The following is a 25,782-nucleotide window of genomic DNA, read 5'->3' on the forward strand; positions in this document are numbered from 1 at the left end:
ACTGAAGTGCTACAAAATCAGTAGGATTCTGCTTACATCCATTGCATCTGGGTGCTGATGTTGATTCCCAAGACAATTAACTATGTAGCAAAGCAATATTAACCAATAGATACATTCATATATATAAAAACAAGTCAAGCTTTGCTCGCAGCTATTCAGTTGATGTGGAAAACCAGGTTATAGCTGATGAGATGGAAAGAGCGATCACCATAGCAACAATTTACCACTTAACAATGAAGGGGGAAGGGTGCAGCAGCCTTCTCTCCGTGCACATGTCAACAGGGCTAGTTCCAAATTCTCAGTTTGGCCCATGGATTGTGCTCTTGCAAAAAGAGAAGAGGTGAAAAAATCATCTTAGTGGTACAGCACTGCGTTCAGCATCAGACTGAGTCCTGGTAGCAGTCACAGAATCATAGAATCAGCCAGGTTGGAAGAGAGCTCCAAGATCATCCAGTCCAACCTAGCACCCAGCCCTAGCCAGTCAACCAGACCATGGCACTAAGTGCCTCATCCAGGCTTTTCTTGAAGACCTCAAGGGATGGTGCCTCCACCACCTCCCTGGGCAGCCCATTCCAATGGGAAATCACTCTCGCAAGGAATTCAGCAGCAGCGAAAGAAAATAGTGAGGATCATAACTTAAAATCCTCCTTAGCAGCAGGAGCCAGCGTGGAAAAGCTTGTCCTGATGAGGGATAAAGTATCCCTGACTCAAGAACAGACAGGGCTTGCGTTCAGCACCACGAGTTAAAAGAAAGGCTGCACAATATTCTCAACTCACAGATGTGGCCCAGCACCTTAGCTATGACTGCTCTGGGTTAAAGATACGATTCAAGTGTGAGTTGCTAATATTTTTGGAGTTATTTACTCTGGCACAGAACCAAAGCACACTTGAACTATCTCCTTGCTCACAACACCACCGCACCATCTGTAACTTGCATAACCTCCAAGCTTCCTTCAGCCGTCTACAGCGTTGTCCATCCCGCTCAGAGACACTGAGGATGAAAAGAGCATGGGGAGGAGCTCACTGCTCTGAAGCCACCGAGGGACACAGCATGGCACTAGGAGCTTCCCTGGCTGGTTTGGGTGCTCGGCCTTTGAGGCAGGCACTAAGCTCCTCCACCCACTCCCTGTCTTCCGCAGGGATTTGCACCGCGCCGCTGCCGCACGTACGCTTTATCCTCAGAGCGCCTTGGGGAAGCTGGGATGGGGAAACTGCTCACATGTTACGCTGCACAGGCAGCAGGAGCCAAGCAGCAGGAAGCTCAGCGGTGCTGTGTTCACACAGGAGGGGTGAAAAGTCCTCATGGTTACACTGGGAAGCTGATGGACACGTTAGCGACAGCGGCAAGGCTCAGCCTCCGACAGGAAACCCTCAGAGACATGTCCCAAAAACAGTCTCGCATCAGGACTGAGCTGACTCTGGGATAATGAGGTCCAGGATACAATTATCAAGAATGCAGGCTCTGAATTCATGCGTTTAGACAAGGGTGAGTGGCTTATGGTCAGCAGGCAGAAAACACTGCCGAGGGCAGAATCTGCAGTACTGCACATCCTTTGTGTCTCTGCTGCTAATTAGGACACAGAACGGCCAAGTGTGAAACCTGGACTGGGGATGCCTGCTCCCGCTGTGAATCCCTACTAACAGCACTCCAGAACTGCAGCTTCTGAAGAGAGCAGCTCTTTTGTGCAGATCAGGTGTCACCTTTTGGGTTGAAGGGGGCCCACTCTGCTGGCAGAATTATGAAAGCAGATGGTGCAGAAAGAAAGAAGGGAAGAGGGGAATGTGACTCGAGTTTACATTAACCTAAGTCACTTGGGGGGAAGCCAAAAAAACCTAGACAAAGTCCAGAGGAAGTCACCAAGATGAGCAGAGGGCTGGAGCACCTCTGCTGTGAAGACAGTCTGAAGGAGTTGGGGTTACTCAGCCTGGCAAAGAGAAGGCTGCAGGGAGAGTGATTTCCCATTGGAATGGGCTGCCCAGGGAGCTGGTGGAGGCACCGTCCCTGGAGGTGTTCAAGAAAAGCCTGGCTGAGGCACTTAGTGCCATGGTCTAGTTGACTGGCTAGGGCTAGGTGCTAGGTTGGACTGGATGATCTTGGAGGTCTCTTCCAACCTGGTTGGTTCTATCATTCTATGATTCTATGATCTTAGAGCAGCCTTCTTGTCCCTGAAAGGGGCTATAGGAGAGCTGGGAAAGGACTTTTGACAAGGGCATGGAGTGACAGGATGTGATGGAGAATAAGTCTTTCTTCTTCCCAGAGTTCTCAGCGTAACTGTGAGAGAAGTTGACATCAATTGTTTTTCATTTCACTGTCTGTTATCTAGTTCTTGTACCAAAACATTCTAGCTTGCTTCAAACTAGCACACAGGACAAGGGGAAATGTCTTCAAGCTGGAAGAAGCTCCATTTGGATGACACATTAGGAAGAAAGTCTTGCCCCTGAGGGTGGTGAGGCAATGGAGCAGGTTGCCCAGAGAAGCTGCAGAGGCTCCAAGCCTGGATGTGTTGAAAGCCATGCCGGATGTGGCCTTGAGTAAGCATGGCAGGGAGGGTTAGAACTAGATGATCACTAAGGTCCCTTCCAACCCAAATCATTCCATGATTCCATGAAGTAAAAAGCCCAGCCCAGTGCTGGAACACACAGGCACCACACAAACCCAGAGCTGCCAGGCACCGACACCTGTATGAGGTCACTTCAGCTTTCTGCTTCCTAGCAAATTTTTACTGCACCACTTTTTACATCTCAGACAGGTGAATAAACCAAGAGCAGTGAGAGAAACACTGCCTAAACTGTGTGTAAAATACGGTGCCACTACAGAATGAATGGCATTAGCTAAAGAAAGGTTTCAGAGGAAGTGTGCAGGTGAGTGCAGCTGTGACAGAAGGTTATCCAGGACAGCTGCACCTCAAAATGACCCAAACCCAGCAGAGAAGTCTTTTCACACAGTATCACAGTATCATCACCATCATCAGGGTTGGAAGAGACCTCACAGATCACCAAGTCCAACCCTTTACCACAGAGCTCAAGGCTAGACCATGGCACCAAGTGCCACGTCCAATCCTGCCTTGAACAGCTCCAGGGACGGCGACTCCACCACCTCCCCGGGCAGCCCATTCCAGTGTCCAATGACTCTCTCAGGGAAGAACTTTCTCCTCACCTCCAGCCTAAATCTCCCCTGGCGCAGCCTGAGGCTGTGTCCTCTCGTTCTGGTGCTGGCCACCTGAGAGAAGAGAGCAACCTCCTCCTGGCCACAACCACTCCTCAGGTAGTTGTAGACAGCAATAAGGTCTCCCCTGAGCCTCCTCTTCTCCAGGCTAACCAATCCCAGCTCCCTCAGCCTCTCCTCGTAGGGCTGTGCTCAAGGCCTCTCCCCAGCCTCGTCGCCCTTCTCTGGACACGCTCAAGCATCTCAGTGTCCCTCCTAAACTTGGGGGCCCAGAACTGAACACAGGACTCAAGGTGTGGTCTAACCAGTGCAGAGTACAGGGGCAGAATGACCTCCCTGCTCCTGCTGACCACACCATTCCTGATGCAGGCCAGGATGCCACTGGCTCTCTTGGCCACCTGGGCACACTGCTGGCTCATGTTCAGGTGGGTATCAATCAGCACCACCCGAATCCCTCTCTCTCTGGCTGCTCTCCAGCCACTCCGACCCCAGCCTGTATCTCTCCAAGGGGTTGTTGTAGCCAAAGTGCAGCACCCTGCACTTGGAGCTATTGAACCCCATCCCCTTGGACTCTGCCCATCTGTCCAGGTGGTCAAGGTCCTGCTGCAGAGCCCTTCTGCCCTCCAACTCAGTCACATCTGCCCCCAGCTTGGTGTCATCTGCAAACTTGCTGATGACTGACTCGATGCCCTGACCCAGATCATCTGTGAAGATGTTAAAGAGAATGGGGCCCAGCACAGATCCCTGAGGGACACCACTAGTGACAGCTGCCAGCTGGATGTGGCACCATTCACCACCCATGCTACACAGGGAGTACCTCCTGAAATTCAGTTCCAGAGGAATGCAAATCTGTGCAGAGCTGCTTTAATTACTCTGGAGACAGCTCCAGCAGCCAGGAGTGATGCACCCAAGAGCAGCAAAACCGGGACAGGAGTTCTCAAAGCAGGGAAGTGCCAGCCTAGTCCTGCTGATCAAAGTGCCTGAAGGAGGCACAAAGAAGCCAGCGAGCAGTTCTATGACAGGCACATAAAAGAGGATTTCCACAAGCAAAGGGTTTAATGGCTTTCAAACGCTCGACAAAACGCTGCAGAAAAGCAGCCTAGGACACAGACAGCATAAAGCACTCCCCTGCAGCAGCAGCAGCAGCGTGGCTGCATGACAGCAGCCCAGGGGCAGCAGAATCAGGGGTGCACAGGAGAGCTGCATGCAAAGCGCCTCATGTGTCTGGGCACTCGGGCTGCAGAACACTACAGGCTGGGCTCTGGCTGCAGCACAGACTGGGATGTCCCACGACGAACACAGCCAGGCTGGTTTAGCCTGCAGCCCCTCTTCTGTGCAGGCAGAGCAGCAGGGCAGAGGCTCAGCACTGCACCTGGCCTCAGGACATGTCAGGGCTTCATCCTGGGCTGCAGAGGAGCTTCCTGCCTGCTGACAACAGCCTGCTGCCTGGCCCTCTATACTCATCCCATAATTGTTTGGGTTGGAAAAGCCCTCCAAGATCATCAAGCTCTACTGTCGACCTAATACCATCATGGCCATTAAATCACGTTCTGAACCAGACGTTTCTTGAACAGCTCCAGGGATGGTGACTCCACCACCTCCCTGGACAGCCTGCTCCAATCTCTGACAGCTCTTGTAGGAATGAAATTTTCCCTGATATCCAACATAAACCTTCCCAGCACAATTTGAGACCATCTCCTCTCATTCTATCAACTGGTACCAGGGAAAAGAGACCAACCCCCACCTCACTGCAGCCTTCCTTCAGGGAACTGTAGAGAGCAAAGTGGTCTCCCCTCAGCTTCCTCTTCTCTAGGCTGAACAGCCCCAGTTCCCTCTGCTGCTCTTCACCAGACCTGTTCTCTCGACCCTTCACCAGCTTTGATGCCTTTCTCTGGACACTTGGAAAACAGAGAATGGAATGGTAGAGAAAAATGCTTGTCCTGCTCTCTTACTGCTGCTAAATGACCCTTTCTGCCATAGAGTAATGATGTCTAAATGCCCCTGTGCCATGGGGGGGGATTGTGTCACCAAGCACCTAGCAGAGGTGGCCCCTTGCCTAGCTACTCCACTGGACACACAGAGGCAGATGGTGCATGAGGCACAGCTCACCCAGTCTGATGTTTCCCAGCAGTTTCATTTCCACCCAGTTAGAATCATAGAATCAATCAGGTTGGAAGAGACCTCCAAGATCAGCCAGTCCAACCTAGCACCCAGCCCTAGCCAGTCAACCACACCATGGCACTAAGTGCCTCAGCCAGGCTTTGCTTGAACACCTCCAGGGATGGCAACTTCACCACCTCCCTGGGCAGCCCATTCCAATGCCAATCACTCTCTCTGCCAACAACTTTCTCCTAACACCCAGCCTAGACCTCCCCTGGCACAACTTGAGACTGTGTCCCTTGTTCTGTTGTTGCTCGCCTGGGAGAAGAGACCAATCCCCACCTGGCTACAAAATCCTTTCAGGTAGTTGTAGACAGCAATGAGCTCTGCCGTGAGTCTCCTCCAGGCTGCACACCCCCAGCTCCCTCAGCCTCTCCTCACAGGGCTGTGCTCCAGGCCCCTCACAGCTTTGTCACCCTTCTCTGGACATACTCCTGCACCTCAACATCTCTCTTGAATTGAGGGGCCCAGAACTGGACACAGCACTCAAGGTGTGGCCTGACCAGTGCTGAGTACAGGGACAGAATAACCTCCCTTGTCCTACTGGCCACACTGTTCCTGATGCAGGCCAGGATGCCATTGGCTCTCTTGGCCACCTGGGCACACTGCTGGCTCATCTTCAGAAAATATCCACCAGCACCCCCAGGTCCCTTTCTTCCTGGCTGCTCTCAGCCTCTCTGTCCCCAGCCTGTAGTGCTGCTTGAGGTTGTTGTGGCCAAAGTGCAGAACCCTTCACTTGGCCTTGTTCAATCTCATCCCATTGGCTTTTGCCCACCCATCCAGCCTGTCCAGGTCCCTCTGCAGGGCTCTCCTACTCTCCACCTGCTCCACACCTGCTCCTAGATTGGTGTCATCTACAAACTTACTGATGATGAACTCAATCCCCTCGTCCAGACCATCAATAAAGATGTTCATCCATGCCCACTTTCAGCTGTGCCTGAGAACTCCTGGGAGTCAGGAGTGGGCTGCTGGCATCAAGACAATCCATCCAGCCTACTGCCAAGCTCTCTTGTCCAAGGACACTGAGGAGCCAGCTGCAGATGGGCTGAATGGCCACCCCCACTCCTGGGTATATTCTTAAGGACTTCTAGCTTTTGCAGGGCCAAGACTTTGGCACATGATCTTACAGTGACAAAGGTAAGAACTCCAGAGTGAAATACAACCCTGAAAGAGAAATTCCTCTGGCAGATCTTCTTTCCCTCACCTCTTCTCACCCTGCCTTTTCACCAAAGGACAAGATGCAAAAGAGGAGAAAGATTTAGAGGAACAGGTGCACACCATGGTCCCAATCTCACCGGGCTCTACAAATCAGCTCACAGAAATGGGGACAGAAACCCAGAATGACAGTATCTCCCCAGTCCCATTGCTTGCTTCAAACCTCCACAATGAAGGTTACTGACCACTCATTAGGGCTGCAAGAGACTATAACAGGCAGGCAAGGAGGCCAGGCTCCACAAAAGAAATGTCACCTCCAGAGATGTTATTTTCTAGGACCAGATTAAATACAGAGTATAAATCATTAGAAACTTGTGCTAGAGCGAAATGCCAGGGCAGAGCAAGAGGAACCTACAGTAACTTGTCAGCCCCTTCATGTGGCTCAGCAGTAACACAGTGAGAAGAATAAAGTCTAGACAGTCCTGTAGCTCCTTTTTTTAAACCACAGAATAAAACCAGAGACTTATAAATGTTGAAAGGTCAAGTCCAACCCACTATGGCCATTAGACCATGTCCCCTAGTGCCATGTCTGCATGTGTCTTGAACACCTCCAGGAATGATGACTCCACCACCTTCCTGGACTCTCCTGGCACAATTTTAGGTCATTTCTCTTTATCCTATCACTTATTATTAGGGAGAAGAGATCCACCCCACCTGGTTCCAACCTCTTTTCAGAGAGGAGTAAAAGGTTATGTGGTCTCTCCTCCAGACCAAATGACTCCAGTTCCCTCAACTGCTCCTCACCAGCCCTGTTCTCCAGACCCTTCACCAGCTTCATTGCCCTTCTCTGGACATGTTTCACCATCTCCACATCCTTACTGGAGCGAGGGGCTCTGAACTGAACCCAGGACTCAAGGTGTGGCCTCACCAGTGCCAAGTACTGTGGCAGAAGAGCTAAAAGAACTCAGAAACAGAAAGAATTAAGAGTTGAGAGGCAGGTTAGGATACTAATGCTCCTACTCAGCAGAACCACCACTATCTTCAAAGTTGGCTTATCTGTTGGGGATAAAAGCAAAGCAGCAGCATGCTGTGTTCAAAAAGGAGGAGGCACCTGAGGAGGTATTTGTGAGAGGGGCAGGAAGCAGCTCAGCTGCCCAGGCTGCGTGGGGAGCAGCTGCTGACACCACACTGCTGCGATAAGGGCTGGTGATAAGTATTTGCTTAGCATGCTGTAACTTGAACAGAGGAGAGGAGAACCCTCAGCACTGCTACACACAGCCCTCACACGGCTTGCACAGCACACGAGACAACAACAGTGCTCTCTTGGGTTCCTCACAGAGGTCCAGAGGAGGCCAAAAAGGTGATCAGAGCACTGGAAAACCTCTGCAATGAGAGAGGAGAAGCTCAGAGAGTTGAGGCTGTTCAGCCTGGAGAAGAAAAGGCTCTGGGGAGACCTTAGAGCAGCCTTCCAGTAACTGAAGGGAGCTACCAGAAAGCTGGGGAGGGACTTTTAACAAAGCTTCTGACTGCAAAAAGCTGGATTTAGATGAGCCATTAGGAAGAAATTCTTCCTTGTGTGGGTGGAGAGGCACTGGAACAGGTTGCCCAGAGATGTGGAGGTTCCAAACCTGGAAGTATTCAAGGCCAGGTTGGCTGTGGCCTTATCTATCTGGTCTAGTGGGAGGTGTCCCTGTTAATGGCAGGGTGGTTGAAAACAGATGAACTTTAAGGTCCCTTCTAACCCACACCACTCTGTGAGCCTACAATTCAATTATCAGCACGAGCATCGCGCTCTGCCAATAACTCAAACTCTGTTTTTTTTAAGCTGGGGTGTTGGGTTGGGCTTTTTGTTTCTTTTTCTTTTAAAGATTAAGTCATTCTTAAGATATTTTCAAATCTACTTGCTCAGCTCTGCAGCCAAAACATTTCTGTTTAGTTCTGAAGAGATTATTAGAAAGAAAACACAGCGACAGCGTGGGTGGAGTCACCTCAGATGACTAAAACTGCCTTCTCAGAAGCATTGAGTTTTTAGTTAGTGTTCAACCCCAAACTAAATGCATCTCTAAATCACACCTGTGTTAAGCTCTGTCTCTATCAATCCTTGATGTACTAAACACATCTGCCATGAAACACCTTGAAAACTGACACAGCATTAAAAAGATATATCGAAGTACAGCTCCTAACCCAAAAAAAGGGCTCTTAAATTTCAGCAGGGACTTGAGGAACTCAGCTCTCGACAGCGCTGGCACAAAGGCAGCTACTGAAGGGGTTATTCACACCTGCTCTCCTGGCAGGCATCCCAATCAACTGTTCTTTCTGTCCTATCAACAGGGATGGACTGGCAGGACAGGAATACAGCTCTGTTAAATACTCTGCATACACCAATGTCACCGGATTGTGAATTCACAGCAGGACACTTCAGCCAGGCTGCTGAGCTGAAGAAGATGGATCTCTTAGCTGAAATTGCAGGGTTGGTTTTCTTAAGCACTGCACTGGGTATGATGAAAAGGTACTTAGCAAAACAAGCAGCTCTGGAAAAAGCAAATAGCTCTTGCAGGACCAGGAAGCACTCAGTTTTATTCTCTTGTGACACTAAGTGGTGCACAAGAAACTAACACCTTCAGCAGTACTCAGTCAGGTGTGCACAAGGGAAGCATTCTTCCTACCACAGAGATGCAAGTCCCTTCTTTGTCCTAACAGGAAAGGCAGTTTTGAAGGAAAGAAACCTGATTCTACAGTCCAAGGTTAAGAAAGAGAACAAGTCTAACGAGGAGGGGCTGAGGGAGCTGGGGTTGTTTGGTCTGGAGAAGAGGAAGTTAAGGGGAGCTGCTCTCTACAGCTACCTGAAAGGAGGTTGGAGCCAGGTGCTAGTTAGTCTCTTCTCCCTAGTGTCAGGTGACAGAAAGAGAGGAAAAGGCCTGAAATTGTGCCAGGAGAGGTTTAGGTTGGATATGAGGAAATATTTATTTGCTACGAGAGTGGTCAGGCATTGGAAGAGGCTGCCCAGGGAGGTGGTGGAGCCACCATCCTTGGAGGTGTTCAAGAAATCCATGGACATGGCACTGTGGGACATGGGTTAATGCCCATGGTGGTGTTTGGTTGAAGGCTGGACTTGATGATCTTGGAGGTCTTTTTCCAACAGAAATAATTCTCTGATTCTATTCTATAGCAGGAAGGAAAAGGAAAAACTCAAAGCAAACTCAAAAGCCTTCCCATTGTTTTTTAGTGGTGGTGGTTTTAGATTTACCTGCTCCCTCTCCCAAGGGCTCTGACTGATCTCACTGTTACCAGAAGACTCCTCCCTAAACTGCCAGAGGAGTTTTAGTCTCTGAATGATTTTGCACACAGCTTTTACAAAATGTGAGGTCCCCATATAACAACCTCTGAACTTTGCAAATGCTCTCAGAAGGACACCAAGCCCTCAGCTAGCTGCCCCTGCAGAAGAGGACGAGAGAGGGGTGAACACTGACATCGCTGCTCTGAGAACAGGAAGACAGGAATAATGGGACGTGGAAGAATGAAAAAGCAAGACACTGCCTTGCCAAAGTATATTATTGGGTGGCAGAAAGCACCTACATTGTATGGTTAGAAGGCAGAAGTAGGCTGGATCTGGTTTTGCATGGAGAGGTTTGCAACGTCTGCTTTGCATTTACACTAACAGCAGAGTAACTCTGTGCTTTGAGACTGCTTTCTCCTGCGTGTCTGAAAAACAACTCTGGGTGCATGTCCAGCCTCAAGAGAGATGGGAAATGATTAATATGAAAAGACTCAGTCAGCAAACAAAAGAAAAATGGCATCATCCCTCCCTGCCTGCCTGATCTGAGAAGATAGCAGAGGAAGGCAGCCAGGAAGAAGAAAGGTTTGTTCCAGAGAAGAGCAGAGTATTTTCCACTGATGTCTTACATCCCCAGTCAGTAGTTATCACTCTTGGCAACAAAAACTTCTGCCTATAATTCCAGATCCTTGACCTTACAGGTCATAGAACCACAGAATTGTTTCAGTTAGAAAATAACTCTAAGGTCATCCAATGCAACCATCAACCCAGCACCACCATGTCCACATGTTTTTGAACACCTCCAGGGATGGTAACTCCACCACCTCCCTGGGCAGCCTGTTCCAATGCCTGACTGCTTTTGCAGCAAAGAAATTCTTCCTAATCTCCAACCTAAACCACCCCTGGCACATCCTGAGGCCATTTTCTCTTGGCTTCTTGTTACCTGGGAGAGGAGACCAACCCCCACCACACGCCAACCTTTTTTTAAGGGAGCTGTAGGGAGCTGGAAGGTCTCCCCTGAGCCTTCAATCCAGACTAAACAAGCTCAGTTCCTCAGCTGCTCCTCACCAGACCTGTTCTCCTAGTGGTGAGTTTTCAGGAACAGAAATTCCACCACTTTGTTCATGACATGTTCAAACTCTTGCACCACACAGGGGCAAAAATCTGGCAACCAATGTCTGTTTAACAGGCAAACAGGCATCAAACAATCAAAGTTAGGAGCATTTTCCTCTGCATTCTCTGGAAGCAGCTGGGAATATGCAGGGTGTGGTACTGTTCCCCAAAACAGGAGCTTACCCACTCACTGGAGAGGCATCAGCCATTCAGAGCAAGGTAGGCAAAAGCAGTCAGGCTTTGCTCTCACGAAGTCATGGATGGTTTCTACCAGCAACCTTTAGTGCCCAGCAGCACTGTAAGGACATCCCTATGGAGGAAGCTCCCTGGGCTTGATTTCATAGAATCCTAGAATGGTTTGGGTTGGAAGGGACCTTAAAGATCATCCAGGTCCAACCTCCCTGCCATGGGCAGGGACACCTTCTGCTAGATCAAGCTGCTCAAGGCCTTGAACAGCTCCAGGAAGGGGGCATCTATGACCCTCCTAAGCAAGCTGTTCCATTGTCTCTCCACAATCAGTGTCAAGAATTTCCAGTCTAAATCTCCTCTCTCCCAGCCCAAAGCCATTGCCCCTCGTCCTGTCACTTGAAGCCTTTGTACAAAGTCCCTCCCCAGCTTTCCTGTAGCCCCTTTCAGCTACTGGAAGGCTGCTCTAAGGTCTCTCCAGCCTTCTCTTCTCCAGGCTGAACAGCCTCATCTCTCTCAGCCTGTCCCCATACAGGAGGTTCTCCAGCCCTCTGATCATCTTTGTGGCCTCCTCTGAACCCATTCCAACAGGTTCACATCCTTGTGTTGGGGGCACCAGAGCTCGATGCAGGAGCCCAGGTGGGGTACCTGTAGAGCAGAGGGGCAAAATCACCTCCCTCATCCTGCTGTGGCTTTGTTATTGTTGTGCTTTATTTGAAAAAAAGAAGCTGAAGCCTCTCAGTTTCTGATTGGGAACATCAGAGGCACTTGTCCCTGAGCCCTGGTGTGCCAGCAGAGGACTCTGCCTAAATAAGGCAATGCAGGAGTGGAGCTTATCAGGGCTGGACAGGAGCAGAGCCGCTGCCCGCTGATACAGCTGCCCAGCCTTGCTCTGCTATCACCAGCTTGCTGCACCCCACCGGCCTGCGTGCTTATTGTCAGCTCAGCTGCTGACTGTGCTCAAAACTCAGCCCTCCACCTCTGCCCTCCACTTAGCTGGCACCAGAAGCCACACAGCTAGCGAGCCCCAGGTCTTTCTGTGGGGGTAGAAGTGTATGTGGGGTCCTTGGCTTTCTGAGTCTTGGGAAGGAGTGAGCCGTCCCTTCTGCTGCTCCTGCCACCACATAGTCTGGAGTAACTGAACAGTGGTCACAGAAACAAAACAGAAAGCAGTACCTGAAGGAGGCTGCAAGAAAGCTGCAGTGCTTCTCACCTGCACACACACCTGCACACTCCTTTTAGGCTAGTGCACACAACTACTACTACTACTATTCCCTCACTCCAAGAAAGGCACTGAGGTGCTGGAGTGTGTCCACAGAATGCCAGTGAAAGTGGTGAAGGGTCTGGAGGACAGGGCTGGTGAGGAGCACATGAGGGAACTGGGATTGTTTACTCCAGAGAAAAGGAGGCTGAGAGGAGGCTTCATTGCTCTCTACAACTCCTTGAAAGAAGGTTGCAGTGAGGTGGGGGTTGGTCTCTTCTCCTCAGTGACAAGTGATAAGACAAGAGGAAATTACCTCAAGTTTCCTCAGGAGGATATGAGAAGAAACTTCTTGACTGAAAGGGCTCTCAAGCCCTGGAACAGGCTGCCTGGGCAGGTGGTTGAATGCCCACCCCTGGACATCTTTAAAAGACAGGTGGACACAGCGCAGAGGGACATGGTTTAGTACCACCCTTGGCAGGGTTACATTAATAGCTGGACTTGATGAAGTTAAAGGTCTTTTCCAGACTAAACAACTCTTCCATGCAAGAGAACTCTTTTCCCCAAGCACTTTTAGCTCCATTTATTCTATGCAGAGAGAGGACTGTGGAAGGAGCATTTTTACCAACGCTAAACTGAACATCTGCTGCCTGCCAAACTACTTCACAGGTCTCACACTCTCAGAACTGGGAGATGGGTCCTGGGCTTTTTTGGAAGGTATTTAATAGTAGGCTGCTGTACTGCAGAGGCATTTCAGGAAAGCCTCCTTGCTTTCACTAATGATATTAATTAGCTCATATATTGCAAATATGTTTCCAACTCAAGTGCTACTCTCAGGACAAATTAGCAGAGATCACTCCGTTGAAGGGTAAGTCTCTGAAGCTTTGTCATCATGTTTCACTCCCTAAATTGTAAAATCAAGTAAGCTTTGATGAGTCTCAAGTCATTAATATGAATTAACAAGGTTCTGCTGTATATTATTTCACAGCTACTGCCAAAAGGGCAGCTCTTGAGTACAGAAGATCCACTGAATGTCATCTATTTACCTCCCTTTGGAGCTATGGTTATATGCTCTGGTAGAAATCCCTCTGTGCTGCACAGTACCCATTAATCATGTTAGCTAAAGTGCTCCTTCATATATCCTCCTGCTTCTAGAAGAGGCTACACAGGCTTCATAGCTGCAGATGTGCACCGGTACTCATCAGATGTTGTCCTCAGCAGGCAGCTCGGTCAGGCTGTGCTTCCTTTACTGCATGTGGGGAGGCTGCACACGGATTGGGCAGAACAACACAGAATCAGTGAACTGGTTAGGCTGGAAAATCCCTTTAAGATCATCCAGTCCAACCATTCTCTAACTCTACCAAGGCTGGTGCTAAACCATGGCCCTCAAAACCACATCTCTGCCTCTCTGAAACACTGCCAGGGATGGGGATTCAACCACCTCCCTGGGCAGCCTGTTCCAGTGCTTGAGAACCCTTTCATCCCAGAATTTTCTTATGTCCAACCTGAATCTCCCCTGGTACAACTTGAGGTCATTTCCTCTCATCCTGTCATTCATTCCTTGGGAGAGGAGGCTGACCCCAACCTGGCTCAAACCACCTTTTAGGGAGCTGGAGAGTGAGAAGGTCTCCACTCAGCCTCATCTTCTCCAGGCTAAACAACCCCAGTTTTCTCAACTGCTCCTCCCCAGACCTGTTCTCCAGATGCTTCACCAGCTTTGTTTTTCTTCTCTGGACATTCTTCAGCACCTCAATGTCCTTCTTGCAGAAGCAGCAGCACATGTGGTAGGCAGAGCACCAAGCATTCAGCAAGTCTGCTCCAGAGCTAGAAGCTGTGCAGTCGGATCAGCCCAGTCCTGAGCTAGTTAGCTCCTGCAGGTAAGAGCTGTGAGAAGCAAAGCTGATTTTCCACATCACACTTTCCACAGACACTTTTGTGTGACATGCTCACAGCCTCAGACAGAACCTGAGCTCGGACACTCACCACAGCCCTAAGGGAGTGCTCTCAGCCAGGTCACTTCTCTAACATGGTGCCTCACCACAACTTAGCTGCTGAAAGGTCACGCTTAAGTTTGGGGCATGCCTGGGGAGTAAACTCAGATAACTAAGTTCTGCTGTGCACCAGAGCCACTGGTCTAAAGGGCAGGCTGTGGCCTGAGAGCACGGGCAGCTCCCCAGCCCAACTCACCAAACCCAGGGCTGGCTCAGCTGGAGGAAGACCTGGGGAGGAGCAGCCTCAGGCAGGGTGCTGACTGAACTCTGCTGGAGGTGACAGCAGCCTGCTCCTGCTGCTGCCTTTCCCAGGCTGCTGCCTCTGTCACAGGGCTGTCTGGCTGCCACCACCACAATCTCACAGCACATTCCACGCCTGCTCCTGGAGATCCTTTGGGAAAAAGCACAGCAGGGACCCAGCTGTCTGAATGGCTCCAGCACTCCCTTCTCCTTGGAAGGTTCTGTACTGCACAATAACCACCCAACACCCCCTGCCAGTAGCAAAGTATCAGAGCCAGCCAGCCAAGGAACCACAGCCCACTAGAGGTTGGAAGGGACCTCGAAAGATCATCTACTCCAACCCCCCAAGATGTCCACAACACCACAGAACCACAAAATGGTTTCAGTTGGAAAAGTCCTATAAGAACACTGAATCCAATCATTCTCTAACTGTACCTTGTACTTGGTGCCAAACCATGGCTCTCAGCACTGCATCTCTACATCTTTGAAACACCTCCAGGGATGGGAATTCAACCACCTCCCTGGGCAGCCTGTGCCAGTCTTTGACAAACCTTGTAGACAAGAAGTTTCTTCTAATGGCCAACCTAAACCTCCCCTGGTGCAACTTGAGTACATCTCCTCTCACTCTATCATCTCTAAGGAGCAGAGACCAATCCTCACCTGGCTCCAGCCTCTTTTCAGGGAGTTGTAGAGATCAACGAGGTCTGTCCTCAACCTCCTTTTCTCCAGGCTAAACAACCTCAGCTCCCTCAGCTTCTCCTCACCAGAACTGTTCTCCAGATCCTCCACCAGCACTGTTGGATTCACTCTTGAAAATCCTTTACTTCAAACGACACAGCAAAAAGACCACAGAGAGCTCTGCAGGTGCTCACTGGAACCAAATCTTCTCTTGCATATGAAAAGGGCTTTAAAAAAATAATAAATTACTTCTCTCCTTTCACAGCCCTCATCAGTGGATCTGATCTCAACCACTCTTCATTAGACAACACAGCCCCAGCAAACCACACCACAAACCCAAAGGAAACTGCAGCCAGACCATTCAATAGAGTCCAGGAGAAGGAAGGTATCATACAGAAGCCAACAGTGATCAGAATTTTTGGGTACACCAGGAAAAATGATCTAAAAGAAGAGCTACATTTGAAAGCCTGACAGCAGATCTTTCTTTCCTTGCTGTGCTGTGAAATGCAGCTTTCTGAAGTAGACCACAGCAGGAGACTGGGCACCAACAGGAATCGGATGGTTACATAATTTGGTGGTTAAGCAAAGATATTTTTAGTGCTTTGCTAATCCACCTAATGCATTTCTTTCCAAGAGAAGAGAATGCAGGAGGCTTAGAGTAGGGACAACAGGGGAAGAACAGGGGGAGATTGACAAGGAATTCACATTTTCCAGGCAAATGACAGAGTAACTGAAGTGCATCCTAACAGCATCCATCCTCTGCAGGGCTTAGCAAGGACTGGGAAGGGTAGACACTTGGGTAGAAGTAACTGCAAAGAGCTAAAGTGAAGATCATAGAATCATAGAATCAGGCAGGGTTGGAAAGGACCACAAGGATCATCTAGTTCCAACCCCTCTGCCATGGGCAGAGACACCCTACCCTAGAGCAGGCTGCCCACAGCCTCAGCCAGCCTGGCCTTAAACACCTCCAGGGATGAGGTCTCAACTACCTCCCTGGGCAACCCATTCCAGCCTCTCACCACTCTCATGCTCAACAACTTCCTCCTCATGTCCACTCTGAACCTCCCCACCTCCAGCTTTGCTCCATTCCCCCCATGTCCTGTCACTCCCTGAGAGCCTGAAAAGTCCCTCCCCAGCTTTTTTTGTAGGTCCCCTTCAGATCCTGGAAGGCCACAAGAAGGTCACCTCAGAGCCTCCTCTTCTCTAGACTGAACAGCCCCAACTCTTTCAGTCTGTCCTCACAGCAGAGCTGCTGCAGCCCTCTGAGCATCCTCATAGCCCTTCTCTGGACACACTCCAGCATCTCCACATGCCTCTTGTAATGGGGGCTCCAGAACTGGATGTAGTACTCCAGGTGGGGTCTCAGCAGAGCGGAGCAGAGGGGGAGAATCACCTCCCTCAACCTGCTGGCCACACTTCTCCTGATGCAGCCCAGGCTCTGCTTGGCTTTCTGGGCTGCAAGTGCACACTGCTGGCTCATGCTGAGCTTCTTGTTCAGCAGCACCCCCAAGTCCCTCTCCTCAGGGCTGCTCTCCAGCCACTCACTGCCCAGCCTGGATTTGTGCTTGGGATTGCCCCGACCCATATGCAGGACCTTGCACTTGGTCTTGTTGAACATCATGAGGTTGGCTTGTGCCCACCTCTCCAGCCAGTCCAGGTCCCTCTGGATGGCATCCCTGCCCTCCAGCGTTTCTGCTGCACCACACAGCTTGGTGTCATCAGCAAGCTTGCTGAGGCTGCACTCATCACAGCAGATGTGGAACTTCCATAACATGCTTCAAGCAGCAATCTCATCATGGGAAACAAGCTGGTGAGACCCCCAGAGACTGAAGCAGAGACAGAATTGTGCAGGTCATTTTTGAGTGGCAGATGAAATTCATGCGACGTGGGAATCCTGAAACGACTCTGCAAACTAAACCCCAACAAAACATCAGCCAGGGCTTTTAGGAGGCTGGGTCAAGCACAGATCTAGGCTGGACAGACAGCTAGAGCAGAGATCTGCGGGGAAAGGAGAAGCAGAAAGGATAAAGAAGCACAAATTGAGCAGTGATAAAATAGAGAAATGGCCAGGAAAAGGAGCACAAGTGTCACAGATCCCTGCTCTGTCAGTACTCACACCAACAGCTTCACTCACTGAGCCACTCCAGCTGTCAGAAAATGAACCAATTGCTATTTGGGAAATACAGAATTAGACCAACTCCAGGGAAAACATGACCTGGCTAACTCAAACATGGAGTGAGGTTGGCTGTGCTCCAGAAGTGCCTTTTGGAAAAGCCCAAATATATCCCTGCTCTTAGAGCTGCAGGAGGTCACCTCATCAGAAAGTTAAATACTTGAGGCTTTCTTAAATCCCTGCCCGTGGGACACTGCAGAGTCACTTTGCATATTTTCAGCCATGTAATCAAACATGAAGGAAAGAAATCAAATCTGTGTAGTGATGGTCCTGCAATTTGGCTATCTCCAACAAATGTATTATTCATTCCTCAGCTAGAAACAGAGGAACACTTCAAGACAACATCCTCTTAGCAACAAGTTGGTTGTGAAAGACATTGAAGTTCTAGAGTATGGCCAGAGAAGAGCAATGAAGCTGGTGAAGGGTCTGGAGAACAGGGCTGGTGAGGAGCACATGAGGGATCTGGGGCTGTTTAGTCTTGAGAAGAGGAGGCTGAGGGGAGACCTCACTGATCTCTACAACTCCCTGAAAGGAGACTGCAGCGAGGTGGGGGTTGGTTTCTTCTCACTAGTATCAGGAGATAGAATGAGGCCTGAAATTGAGCCAGGGGAGGTTTAGGTTGGAAATCAGAATCGTAGAATCAACCAGGCTGGAAGAGACCTCCAAGATCATCCAGTCTGACCCAGCACCCAGCCCTAGCCAGTCAACTACACAATGGCACTAAGTGCTTCAGCTAGGCTTTGCTTGAACACCTCCAAGGATGGCAACTCCACCACCTCCCTGGGCAGCCCATTCCAATGCCAATCACTCTCTCTGCCAGGAACTTCCTCCTAACATCCAGCCTAGACCTCCCCTGGCACAACTTGAGACTCTGACCCCTTGTTCTGTTGCTGGTTGCCTGGCAGAGGAGACCAACCCCACCTGGCTACAGCCTCCCTTCAGGTAGTTGTAGACAGCAATGAGCTCTGCCCTGAGCCTCCTCTTCTGCAGGCTGCACACCCCCAGCTCCCTCAGCCTCTCCTCACAGGGCTGTGCTCCAGGCTTGCTTCAAAAGCAGTCAAATATGGGAATCAAAAAAGGAAGTCAGCTAAACGTGATAAATGATGTATCTCTGGAGCACATCCCAGTGTACCCCTGGGGCAGTGAGACTGAGGTTAGAACCACAGTAAATTTGCACACCTGCATTTGTGTAATGCTTATATAGAAACACAGTAAATTGGTATTCTTGCCTTGGGTAACATTTGCATGGAAGTGACTAAGTCAGAACAAAGAATTGAAAGTAGTCTGTGCCAACATAGCTAACACCTCACTGTTATCCAATAAGAATGCTAAAACCAGTATTTTACCCAATCACTGTATTCCATAACTTGTAGAGTTATCACAAGTTGTAGAATGGCAAATATAAAGACTGCTGCTACAGTAATAAACCAGCTTTGGCTTCAGCTTCAGCTGTGGTGGTCACTTATTCTTCTGTGGCTGTTATTTGTCTGACACTAATTAATATATATACAGAGATAGTCAAGGATTCGAACAGGCTGCCCAAGAAGGTGGTGGAGTCACCATCCCTTGAGGTGTTCAGACAATGTGTGGACACTGGAATGAGTTGTCCAGAAAACTTGTAGATGTCTCATCCCTGGAAGTGTGCAAGATGAGCCTGGATGAGGCTTCAAGCAACTTGGTCTAGTGGGAAGTGTCCCTAGCCATGGCAGAGGAGTTGGAGCTAGATGGTCCCCTCCAGCTGAAGCCATTCTATGATTCACTCTATGACATGTCACTTGGGGACATGGTTTAACAGCCATGGTGGTGTTGTGCTGAAGGAGGGACTCAATGATCTTAGAGGGTTTTTCCAACTGAAACAGCTCCATGATTCTGCGATCTGCCCTGCTGAAGCCAGCGATGCAACTCCCATAGGATCCAGGGAACATAAGGATTCCTCTAAAGAATTCAGACCTCACACCAAAATTACTATCCATGGTAGCTCAACACTCATAGAATCATAGAATCAACCAGGTTGGAAGAGACCTCCAAGATCACCCAGTCCAACCTAGCACCCAGCCCTAGCCAGTCAACTAGACCATGGCACCAAGTGCCTCATCCAGGCTTTTCTTGAGCACCTCCAGGGATGGTGACTCCACCACCTCCCTGGGCAGCCCATTCCAATCCTGATCCAGGCCAGGATGCCATTGGCTCTCTTGCCCACCTGGGCACACTGCTGGCTCATCTTCAGCTACTATCTACCAGTACCCCCAGGTCCCTTTCTTCCTGGCTGCTCTCCAGCCTCTCTGTCTGCAGCCTGTAGCTCTGCTTGGGGTTGTTGTGGCCAAAGTGCAGAACCCTGCACTTGGCTTTGTTAAATCTCATCCCATTGGCCTCTGCCCACCCATCCAGCCTGTCCAGGTCCCTCTGCAGGGCTCTCCTACCTTCCAACAGCTCCACACCTGCTCCTAGCTTGGTGTCATCTGCAAATTCACTGATGCAGGACTCAATCCCCTCGTCCTGATCATCAATAAAGATGAATAATAATAAATCATGAAGCTTTACCCCAGGTTTTATGATTCTTCTAACTCTGCAGGAAAATGGTTCCAAGTGGTTTGGTTTCGAAGCCAAGGCAGCCCCTTGTACCAAAGCGAGCAGCCACAGAAATACCCTCGGTGTTTGGTGGATCTAGTTCCAAACACAATGTTCATATTTCAGCTATAATAAGTAAACCATCTCAGAGGCGTGTGAGGCACTGGTCTCCAAGTGTCCAGTTCAGTTTCTGGAGTCAAGCGAGGTTGGCAGGAGCAGCTCAAGCCAGCACGGGAAGCCGCGAGTGGCGCACGTCACCCGGTGCCGCGGGGAATGATTGGCAGCTGCCATCGAGTGTGGACACAAACTGTGCCACCACGTGCAGAGAACGCCAGCTGGCCCTAGAAATCACACTTTGTCCAGGTCAGTCTGAGAGCTCTGGTCACACAAGGCAATGAACTGGGCTCTCCAGTTCAAGAGGGAAGTACTGGAGACAGTCCAGCAAGGAGCCACTAAGGCGATAAGGGAACTGAACATCTACGTTACGAGGAGAAGCTGAGACCTGAGGCTGTTCAATCTGGAGAAGAGCAGCCTGAGGGGGGATGTCATTAATGCCAATCTAGTATCTGAAGGGTGAATGTCAGCTCTTCTCAGTGGTCTCCAGTGACAGGACAAAGAACGACTGGCACAAACTGGAGCACAGGAGATTCCATAGGAATACAAGGAAAAACTTCTTCACTGTGAAGGTGACGGAGCCCTGGCTCAGTCTGCCCAGAGAGGCTGTGAATTCTGTCTCTGGAGAGATGCCAAATCCTCCTGGATGTGTTCCTGTGTGATTTCCTCTAGGTGACCCTGATCTGGCAGTGGTGTTGCACTGGATGATCTTCAGAGGTGCCTTCCAAGTCCCACCATTCATTGAGTTTATGAAACAATGGAACTAGCTACTACTAGCAGCAGCAGGAGGCTACTACTGTAAGTACTGCTCAGTAGTCCTTCCTGCCACTGGCACTTTACAGAAGCCCACTAAAGGCAGCACAGCACAGGATACAGAAACTTACTCCTAATGAATGCTGTCCCAAATCCAAGCACTGGCTCCATACATATCTGCTGGCAGTGCTCTGGGGGCAACAATGCTGGGGCAGAAGCTGGTGCTGCCCAGTGACTTGAAGTCAACAGGCCTGGCCACAGGAGAAAAATCAGGAGCTCTCTAAATTATCTCATCATCAAACATGACACAACCTAGCTACAGGATCCAGGAGGCCACTAAGCCAGCAAGGGAGAGCAGGGACTCAAGAAAGCCCAGGCTGTGGCAGCACCTTGTGTCCAAACCCCAGATCATTATCCTGGGTCCCTGATACCAAATGAATCCTTCTGCACCTTCCTCCTGCAGGCCCTCCACCAACACCTTCACAGCTGCACAGAGCAGGCTGCTCATGGTACAGGACCACAAACAGGGCTTCAGCAGCTTCTATTCAAGAGATAAAGGTTGCAACCAAGTCATGGATACACTCGTGGCCGTGGACACAAACACGTTGAAAATAAACCTGAGCTATCTCAAAAAGGTACTCTGAAACCACTGCAGCAAAGGCACCACTTCATCCCTCCTCAGTGCTCCCTTCAAAGGTCTCCCTGAGCAGAAGCTTGCTAGTCCTGGAGCACAGGCACTCAATTGACAAGGAGGAGTTGTCCTGCCTCAGGACTCACAAGACATTTCACTGCTACCTTGATGACAGCTCCTTTCCCAGCCTGCTGCCAGGTTCTTCTCTCTGCTGGGCACTGCCACTGTCCTAGCCCACAAAACCTCCCAGCAGGGTACTTTGTGCAGCTCCTGACACAAAGGCACCATTATCCTTCAGCAACCCTCAGGTGCTCAGGTAATGAAAGCCCATCCCAATATTGTTTGTGAGGTGCTTTATACCAGTACACCTCACAGCTCTGCAGTAATTAAGAGTGGTTAGCCTCTGCAGTAATTAAAAGCGGTTAGCTCCTGGGAGGGGGGGAAGAATCTTTGTTTTGTTTGAACCATGGCACAGCAATGTGCTCTTGTGGCCAAGAAGACCAATGGGATCCTGGGGTGTATTAGGAGAAGTGTGTCCAGCAGACCAAAGGAGCTTCTAGTCCCCCTCTACTCTGCCCTGCTGAGACCTCATCTTGAATACTGCAAATTGAATTCTGTGAATTGATTATGAATTTCTGGAACAAAGCTGGAGGATGGTAGGCTCAGAGTGGACATGAGGAGGAAGTTGTTGAGCAGGAGAGTGGTGAGAGGCTGGAATGGGTTGCCCAGGGAGGTGGTTGAAGCCCCAATCCCTAGAGGTGTTTAAGGCCAGGCTGGATGAGGATGTGGCCAGCCTGATCCAGGGCAGGGTATCCCTGCCCATGGCAGGAGGATTGGAACTAAATGATCCTTGTGGCCCCTTCCAACCCAGACTGATTCTATGATTCTGGAGGGTAGCTTTCCTTTTAGTCACCAAGACCCCCCCAAGAAAGGAGTATAGAGTAAAACCTGACTGCTTGTAGCACCAGTGGGGTAAAGATGATTTTGACTTTATTGCTGTCTGTTGAAATGAGTTTTTCATTTGTTTTAAAAAGGGAAAAATATTGAACATACTTCTGAGATTTCTCAAATTCTGGTGCTTTTCTATTTATGCTTTAATATTTTGCCTTAAAAATAGTCCAACTCTCAACACACAAGCAAGGCTGTTAAGCTGAGCTGTCATTTTAAAGGAGTTTTTATTCACTGCTCATTTATAATCTGCTTTGGATACAGCCCCACATAGCAGAGGCTGGTAACTGTAGAGCAGCTTCATAGCATTCTGTGATCTGCTAGCTGCTGAGAAATGCTGCTATTTTAGCTAAAGCACCTCAGCCCAAATGCCTCCAGACCCCAAATGCTTAGCCAGGAGAGCCAACTTACATTCAGGTTCAGAAAAGCAACCCTTAACCCAGCTTTCAGGTTTTTCTTTAAATAAAGGAAGACCACACAGGTTATTAGACATAAAAAGAAATGATGGATATAAAGCAAAACAGTGGTGGGTCTTGTTGATGACTGTGTGGACATCTGTCACAGGTCAAACCACCAGCCAAACCTGTCCTGACCAGCAGGGAGCTATGAAAAGGAGAATGATCTGGTTTCAGTTGGCTGAGCACACACGTTGGGAATAAACAATGCAGGAAGAAGAGCAGCACCTGCCTCAGAGCTGCATGCAAAAGGAAGGGATCAGGCTGAGAGTCAAGGTTTCCAGCTCTTTGGAATGGGCATTAAGTGGTTTTAGGGGTGAGGAAATGTCTCTCTTAAGAGTCCTTCCACTAATGAAATGGAAATCTACAGGAAGCAGGCCCTGCTGGAGACATGTGCCAACTCTGAGACACAGAAGGCATGAGGTTATGCCACCTAGATAGACCCCCTTTTGTGGGGCATCAGAGAAGTAAAGACAGTCAACCCTCCAGGACATTTTGGGGTAGCAGTGGAACACAATCCTGACTTTCATCTCAGACATTGCAGTAATACTGTCTGAAGGATTCATATATTCATAAGTGCACAGAATGGGTTAGGTTGGAGAGGACCTTGAAGATCATCTAGTTCCAACTCTCCTGCCACAGGCAGGGACACCTTCCACTAGACCAGATTGCTCAGGGCCTCATCCAGCCTAGCCTAGCCTTGAAGACTTCTAGGTAGGGAGCACCCACAACTTTCCTGGGCAACCTGTCCCAGTGTCTCACCATCCTCTCTGGAAAGAATTTCTTCCTAATATCCAGCCCAAATCTCCCCTCATCCTATCACTACAAGCCCTTGTAAAAAGTCCCTCTCCAGTCTTCTACAGCCTCCTTCAGGTACTGGAGGGCTGCTCTAAGGTCTGCCCAGGGCACTCTCTTCTCCAGATTGAAGAGCCCCAACCACAGGGGAGACTCTCCAGCCCTTGGAACACCATGGTGGCTGTCTCTGGACTCACTCCAGCAGTCCCACGTTCCTCTCATGCTGCAGACAACAGAACTGGATGTAACACTCCAGGTGGGGTCTCACAAAAGCAGAGCAGAGGGACAGAATCCCCTCCACATCCTGCTGTCCTCACTGTTTTGAATGCAGCCCAGCACACAGCTGGCTTCTGGGCTGCCAGTGACCATTGCTGACTCACAGGGAGTTTGTCATCAACTGACATCCCCAAGTCCTTTTCCTCTAGACTGCTCCCAAGCCAATCCTAGTGCAGCCTAGAATTGTGCTTGGGATTGCCTTGACCTAGGTGCAGGACCTTGCACTTGGCCTTACTGAACTTCATGAGGTTGGCTTGGGCCCACCTGTCAAAATCCCTCTGGATGGATCCCTTTTCCCCAGCTGACCAGACCACACCATATGTTATTAATGTATCACTTTGGTAAAAGAGCAGCCACAACCCAGCACTGGTCCTCAAGCTTCAGCAGGACAGAAGCAAATCCTTGCATCCTGAAAGCATCCCAATCCCAACAGCCTAGAAATGAGCAACTGCTCAAAGCAGAGGCTTGTTCTTCAGTGCTCTTCTGGACTCTCCTCCAGATGGCCTGGCTCTTCAACAGTCAGCACTACTGACCAGGCCAGTCTGACAGCTCCTTTGTGCACACTGCACCGTGGCCTTGCTGCTGCTCCAAAGTGCTAAACTCTTGAGATGGGAAGGGTTGTGCCACCCTTGCGAGGTGAGCCCAATATGCCTTCAGAAGTGAAGCTCATGTCACGTATGCTTGACACTGCTGAACTAGGTGTGAGGTGTCTTTGATTCAGTGCCAGCACACTTGGTATAAAGGCTGCTAAAAGAGGTGAAACCCAAATGTGCCATCTTGCTATCCTTACTGGTAGTCATGGGACTGTTTCAGAGTGACTCTGAGATGGAGAACCAAAGGACACAGCTGCACAACAACTGATGCCTTCTGAAGCTGCACTCTAAAGAAGTAAATGCTGTTTTCATGGTCTGCTCCAGAAGAGTCAATCTGAACTCAGACTGAAGGGAAGGAGCAGCAAACAAAGCACTTCAGAGACACATCCCTTCCAAAGGAGGAAAAGCAGGCACTGTGCTTTGTAACCCAATCAGCTCAGACCACAGCTCTGCAGGACTCCAAAGTGGTGACTCCCCATATGCACACATTCCACTACCTCTATTTTTTCAGAGCTAGGGCTTATTGTGCACTGACAGAACACGAATGAGATCCAGGAATTCCTTAAAGCCAGCCATGGCTGATCTGCTCTGCTAACATGGTACACTACCACAGGCTGCCTAACATGCACTTAGCAACTGAGTATGTGCTACCTTCTAGTTACTCAGGGTCACAGAATCACAGAACTGTTTCAGTTAGATCTCCAGCATCACCAAGTCCAACCACCGACTCAACACCACTGTGACCATTAAAACATGCTCCAAAGTGCCATGTCCATATGTTTCTTGAACACCTCCAAGGACAGTGACTCCACCACCTCCCTGGGCAGCCTGCTGCAATGCTCAACCACTCTTGCAGCAAAGAAATTTTTCCTAATCTCCAAATTAACTCTACCATGGCACAATTTCAGGCCATTTCCTCTTGTTCTGTCACCTTATGCTATGGAGAAGACACCAACTTCCATCTCACTCCAATCTCCTTTCAGGGATCTGTAGAGAGGTGCAAGACCTCCCCTGAGCTGTCTTTTCTCCAGTCTAAAGAGTCCAAATTCCCTCAACTGTTCCAGTGCTCAGGAAGGTTCTTTAATAGCATGCTAAATTCTTCAAGTCTGTCTCTCAAGTCTTTTTTGCTATGAGCTATCCATGTATCAAAGCTTTCCCACTCGTGCAGTTCTCTGCAGTGCCCACCCTGAGTCAGGAATCAGTAGCCCAGCTCTAAGTGTAAAGTGACATCTTCTTTCTAAACCAACAGGAAGATTTTCTTTCATGCACATTTCTGGGCTCTTGTTTTGATCTCTAGAATATTTCAAGAGAA

At 49.6% G+C, this 25,782-nt stretch overlaps 1 protein-coding gene across 4 annotated transcripts in view; it reads right to left on the bottom strand.

Annotated features, from left to right (window-relative positions):
- Window positions 1-25,782, bottom strand: part of JPH1 (junctophilin 1) — a 91,987-nt gene that overhangs the window by 53,832 nt on the left and 12,373 nt on the right. The gene's annotated exons all lie outside the window — the stretch shown is intronic.

This window comes from Pogoniulus pusillus, chromosome 14 (assembly GCF_015220805.1).
Source record: "Pogoniulus pusillus isolate bPogPus1 chromosome 14, bPogPus1.pri, whole genome shotgun sequence".
NCBI lineage: Eukaryota > Metazoa > Chordata > Aves > Piciformes > Lybiidae > Pogoniulus > Pogoniulus pusillus.